The following is a 6,224-nucleotide window of genomic DNA, read 5'->3' on the forward strand; positions in this document are numbered from 1 at the left end:
GGCAGTTGCAGGGCAGATAATGCCAAGATGATAAAAACAGAGACCTGGCCTTCAGGTAAGATTTCTCCCACAAGCTCAGAAGCACACGGAATCTGCCCAGTCAGAGGCTGTTTTCACATAATACCAGTGACACAATAGAATGGCCATTTGTTGATGGCCTATGTTATTTCTAACCCTCATAATCTTTCAAGGTAGCTATTGCTAACCCCTTTTTACACGTGGGAAATTGACGATTAGAGATGCCTGGTAACTCATCCAAGGTCACCTGCAAGTGAGGGCACCAGGATGGACAACTGTGGGCCTGGCTTCAGAGCCTGGGAGGTCCTGAACCAGTGGACACACTGAGAGCGACTACAGCCTCCCAGGAAGTTGTCAGCATCCCTGTGCCTCCCTCTGTCCTTCGGGGAATAGGGCATTTTTTTTTGGTTCCTAAGTTTTATTCAAGAACTCATACCAAACATTCCAGAGTAAGGAGTTTTAATCCTCATCTTCCTCCTCTTCTTCGTCCTGGTTAATTTGGAAGTAATGCAATTCGTAAGTTACTTTGCTGTTAGCAACTACGTGCAACCAATCACGTAGATTGTTCTTCTTCAAATACTTTTTGGTGAGATATTTCAAATACCTTTTGGAAAAAGCCACCTCAGGAGTGACCGTGATCTTGCTCTTGCTCCTTTCAATGGTTACAACCCCTCCACCGAGATTCCCAGCTTTTCCATTCACTTTGATTCACTCCTGAAGAAACTGCTAAAAATTGGCAGCATCCATGATTCCATCTTCTACCGGATGGGTGCAGTCAAGGGTAAACTTCAGGACCTGCTTCTTTTTTTTTGCCTCCCTTAGCCACAAGCTTTTTCATGGGAGCCATGGCGGCAGCCGAGACAGAAAGGGCGGGAATTTTAAAAGTGCCTAACTCATTGCAAGAGTGAGTGTGTGTAACAACTTAGAGCTGGGCCTGGCTGCCTCAAGGGTTCAGTGGCTGTAAGCTTGAGTCATTCTATGTTGCCTTGGGGACTGGTGTGGGAAGCCAAAGGGAAGTCTCTGGGCCCCAGTGGCCTTGTCAGCCAAGAGTCCAGGTTAGGGCCACCGAGGATGTGTCCAGCTCACAGCTGCAACCCAACTCATGTTGTTGGCCCTGGAGGGGGCTTAGGGGACAGGCTCTAGCAGCCAAGAGGCAGCTTCTCGATCCGCTTGCCCTCCCCAGTTCCTTACAATCCTGCCCTCAGGATGCCAAAAGCTGTCCTGGTGGTCACCCAGCCCCGAGGACTTTCCTGCAAGTCTACAGGGAAATCGGTACTTCCCCGGAGATTTGGGTCCCCCCTCCTCACTAAGTGTCCCCAGGTCAGCCCAGCCTTGTGCTCCAACAGCGGGCCTGGAGAAAGAGGGGACACTGAAGAAATGGGACCCCCAGCCTCCTCTGGCCTAGTCCCCTTCGTCTCATTCAGGTTGCAGGGCTGCCCCCACGAGGGACCCAGAGAAGTCAGCCCCAGACTTTCCGAAGACCCTTAACAACGAGATAAACTGAAGCCTAGAGGCTGTTGCCCAGAGTCGGAGGCCCAGCTGGCAAGGCCCTGGCATCCCGCCCCTCCTGGCTGAGCTCCAGCCTGAGCCGCCTCTGCCCCTCTGATGTAAGTTGATATTTTAATTCTCTTACAAGGAATGGTGTTTAGAGAAATGACTTAACCGGATTACTCATCGTCTATAATGACTTGGCCTGACTCCGAGGCTATTCCTAGACGTGACGCTCAAGGCTTTGATTCTTTCTCTCTATTCTTTTTAATACCAAGAAATGACAGCTTGGTGCCGCCGGCGGCCCCGCCCCCACGCCCGCGCGCGGCATGCTGGGAGACGTAGTTCTCCACCCTCCAGCCTGGGGCATCTCTCCCTATGATGAGAAACCCGACAGCAGAAACCCTGGTGGTGCGGTCACTGGGCAAGTCACTTATCTCTGCATGCCTTGGTTTACTTACTTGTGAAATGGGAGACAATCATAGAGGACAGGAATGAAGGGTCAGCTGAGGGCTTATTTTAAGTAAAAGAGCTACACAGACCCCATGTTTTAAGAAAATCTTTGTCCGGGGCATTTGTAGTGACCTCCACTCTAGACTTACCACTGTTGTCACAAAGTGATGCATAGACCAGGCTTTAGTTATCAGGGTCCCCAGGACTTAACAGGGACGTGGCACAGGTGGCCTTTCCTATTCCTACTGTTTGTGGATGAACCTAGGAACGTATCCAGCACTTACTCTCGTGTCCTCAACTGGAATCTGGGGATAAATACTATAATGCCCATTTCCTAGGGCTGGGGTGACACTAAATGAAAATCCTGTAAGATGCTTGGTGCAGTGTCTGATAGAGGAAATACTGGGCAAGGCATTTGCTTGTGACCCTCCTCCCCACCATCCCCAGCACTGGGCCATGGCTCAACAACTGTCTGAAGAAAGAATAGCTGATTGTCCACAGCCTGCGAGGCTGGCAAGGGCTACACCTTCTGGTCCACAAAGACAAGACTGGTCGTGGCGATATGCCAGTGCTGGCACATAGTAGGACCACAACAGATGTCGGATGAATGAATGAATGAATAAAAGCATTATCCCTGCTTTCCAGATGAGGTACCTGAGGCTCCAACTTGGTCAACTGACTGGCCCAAGGCCACACAGCTGGGCTGTCTGAGTGGGGGGAATGAAAACCCAAATTGTCTCTCCTTGTCACCTGCCCCTACCAAACACACATAGGGGAATTGGACTTTCACCCTTCAGGCTTAGGAAGGGCAGAATTTTGGTTTCCAGTCTGCTGGGACCTTGGTGGAAGGGGGTGCTCCCCACCCAGGCCCAGCCCAATGAAGGAAATTGTTCCAGATTCAGTGGAAGGGCAGGGCTGAGGGGGTTGGGGAGTGGAGGGAACAGGCAGCCAGGTGTGGACTGGAGCCCAGTGTAGACAAAGCTGAGAAAGCGAGTTTTCACGTGCCATGGGGAAAAGGGGCCAAAACTTGGCGATTTGGGCTGGGTTCCTATCCCAGCACCACACCGCCCTAATCCCTCACCCCCACCAGTTCCCCAAAGGCCTACAGCTATTCTTGGCTTTTTCTAAAAGAGGCATTTGAAGCCATGAGCCAATTTTTCCATTCCTGAGCTTCGGTATCGTCTATTTTGGGCATTTGTTGTTTTCCATGAGTTGTGAACGCCACTGTGAAGCCGGCCTTTCCTGGACAGCTAGCTGGAGGGAGCTGGGCAGGAGCAAGGCGGGGCCAGTGGTTACAAATACTTCCCACTTCATTTCTCCTTTGAAAATAAAGCCCAGGGGGCCCTTTGCAACTGCTGAGCCTGGGAACCGAGCTTCCCAGGGCAGAAAACTAGCAGGATGGAAAACTGTCTGTGCACTGGGTCCCAGAAGAAGCCACGACACTGATTTGCTGTGTGACCATAGGCAACTAGCTTAACATTTCTGGGTCTAGTGGCCTCCTCTCTAAAATGAGGCCAGATGGAAAGGTAACCTTGAGTTATCCCTCCAGTTCTGAGAGCTCCAGGATAAGAACCACCCCCAGGGCCAGGTTTTCTTTAGAACTGGGCCAGTGAGGGGTATTAGGACATGGAGGCAGGAGTTAGGAGAAAGCAACATCCCGAGCCCTGACAGTGTTCTAAGGGGGTCCAGAGTGTTCTCAGAGGATTCATGTCATTATAAAAAGGTCAACCACCATCCAGAGGGGATTAAATAGACATTGCAATAGCTCCACACCAAGTCATGCAGCCTAGTGGTTACAAGACAGAGAGAGAGAGAGAGAGAGAGAGAGAGAGAAATCAAATCAATGTTCTGACATGGAGAGCTCTCTAAAACCTACTGTTGGGCGGAAAAGCAAGTTGCAGAAAGAAACAATTAGAATTGCATCATTTATTTTAAAACACACATAAAACAAAGTTATATCTTTTTCTACATTATGAATACATACATTTATGAAAATGCATAGGGAAACTTCTGGAAGGTTTTACCCAATCTGATAATAGTCCTTATCTCTGGGGCAAGGAGGGAACTGAATTTGGAGTGGTGTCAGAGAGCACTGATTTATTTAACGTTTTGACAGAAAGAATGCATTTATTAGTAGTGTTTTTCTTTTTCTTTTTTTTTTTTTTAACCAAAAACACCTTTATTTTAGTCTTCAAAGAACAAATGGTTCTTTTTTCCAAGATAATCATGATTAACTTACAAAAATGGCATTTACAATGCCTCTTCAAAGCATTCCCCTTTAACGGGAAACTTAGCTTCACAGAATCCAAACATTGAAAGGTTTAAAAAAAATTTGCTATTTTGTTGTCATTATGAGACAAAACAGAATCTAGCATAAGTCAAGGGAATCCATTCATACTTCAGGTCCTTCTCCTCCAGGAACCAGAATTCAGTGACATCTTCCAGTACCATATTGACAAAGTCATCAAATCCCAGAAGCGTGCCAACAATTTCTTTATCACTCTTCATCACAATGTGAATTCTTGATCCTATACATTTGTCCACAAGCTCTAGAGGCAGCAGCTGCGACGGGTTAGTGGTAGCGTTAGCCGCCATGGCTACACCGGAAGTGGCCTGCGTCCATCGACGTTGAAACGGCCGTGTTTTTCTTTTTAATTGAGACACACCAACATGTGGGCCAAGGCGACTTCTCTCAGGCCATCCTGGGCAGGGGTCTTGTGTTTGGAGGCTGGCCTTGGGTGGGAAATGGGGATGTGTGAGACAGTGGCTTGAGCAATGCAAGTGTTTATGCTTTTAGGGAAGCAAATGGAGATGTTTCTAGGCAAGATTTATTGGCCGTTGTAAATTACTTTCAATTGCAAATAGTTGCCTCAGGAGGCAATTAAATTTAGATCATATTGTTCCCAGGTTGACACAGGCAGGTGTTGACTCGCTGAGGCATTGCACAACAGCTACTGACTGTGAGAGTGCACCAGGCTGCCTGGATGGCAGAATAACTATCCCATATGGGAGGAGCTACTGCCTTGTAAGATAGTGAGTTCCTCATCAGAGTGGGTATCCAATCCAAGAGGGAGGAGTTGGCCTAGATTGTGACCCTGAAAGCAATGGCCAGGTCTCCATCCCGAACCTTGGGCAATGGATCCTTATAGAATGGGCAAAGGTGGGACTAGAAACCTGTTAGGCTTCCTGATGGCATCCACTGTAGTGTCTGTCCCACTGCCTCAGCTCTCCTGGACAGCTTGTAAACTGGGAAGTGGGGTGCACTACTGTGATCACCACTATAACGATTGTTTGGGGCAGTTACTAAATACCGTCCAGGAGGCGTCTGTTGCCAAATCGACAGGCACTAGCTCTTACAAACCAACCCATGATGAGACAGAGAAGCGAGCCCACAGCGTTGTCTGCTCTGGGCTGAGCCTGGAGAGGTCTTCCACCCCGGGGCCAGAGCGTAAGGCCAGGATTTCAGGGTCACCAACCTACAGCCCTGGCCAATTTGTTTAGGTTGATGGCTGGGCGCAAATGGGTACAAACAGGTTTGGTGTGTGCCTAGGTATGAGGGCTCCTTAGCCATCTGTATTTCCAGTCCGCACCTTGCTCCTGGATACCAGGCCTCAGTTCCAGCTGCTAGCTGGACATCTCGCTGGCCCCCCACTTCCTCACCACATCATCCCCTTATGCTCTCCTCCTCAGGCCGTGGTCCCTGATTCTGTTAACGGCACTGCCAAGAGATGGCTGAGGCAAATGGTTAAGAAGGCCTGTTCTGGGACCCCAATGCCTGGGTTTAGCTCAGGCTCCACCAGTTACCAGCCATGTTACTGGAGCTAATGAACTTCCCAGAATTTCGGTTTTACCTTATAAAATGAGGATAATGATGGTGTGAAATGCATAGAGCTGTTGTATCAAAACTGATCAACAAAACAATTATGAGTACCTACTATGTGTTAGGAACAGGGTTCAAGTCCTAGCTAGCAACATGCTGAAACCCTAGGCTCTTTTTCCAAATTGTGGTAAAGAATGCAAGGTGGTCAAAAATTGTGGTGAATGTTTAAATTAAAAAAAAATTACAATAAAACATACATTGCCATTAGTCCCCCTCAAAATACTCCCCCTGACTTTGAACACACTTATACCGTAGTTCTTGCCACTTTCTGAAGCAGTTCTGGAAGTCCTCTTTCATGAGCGTCTTTAGATGTGCTGTGGTGGCTGCCTCAATGTCCAGAATCATTTTAACTTTGGGGAAGAGCCAGAAGTCACACGGTGCCAGA

At 48.5% G+C, this 6,224-nt stretch overlaps 1 pseudogene; it reads right to left on the minus strand.

Moving 5' to 3' along the window:
- Window positions 1–477: 477 nt before the first annotated feature.
- Window positions 478–865, minus strand: LOC117019337 (60S ribosomal protein L22-like; annotated as a pseudogene).
- Between the last annotated feature and the right edge of the window lie 5,359 nt (window positions 866–6,224).

Source organism: Rhinolophus ferrumequinum (assembly GCF_004115265.2).
Source record: "Rhinolophus ferrumequinum isolate MPI-CBG mRhiFer1 chromosome 13 unlocalized genomic scaffold, mRhiFer1_v1.p Super_scaffold_3, whole genome shotgun sequence".
Lineage (NCBI taxonomy): Eukaryota > Metazoa > Chordata > Mammalia > Chiroptera > Rhinolophidae > Rhinolophus > Rhinolophus ferrumequinum.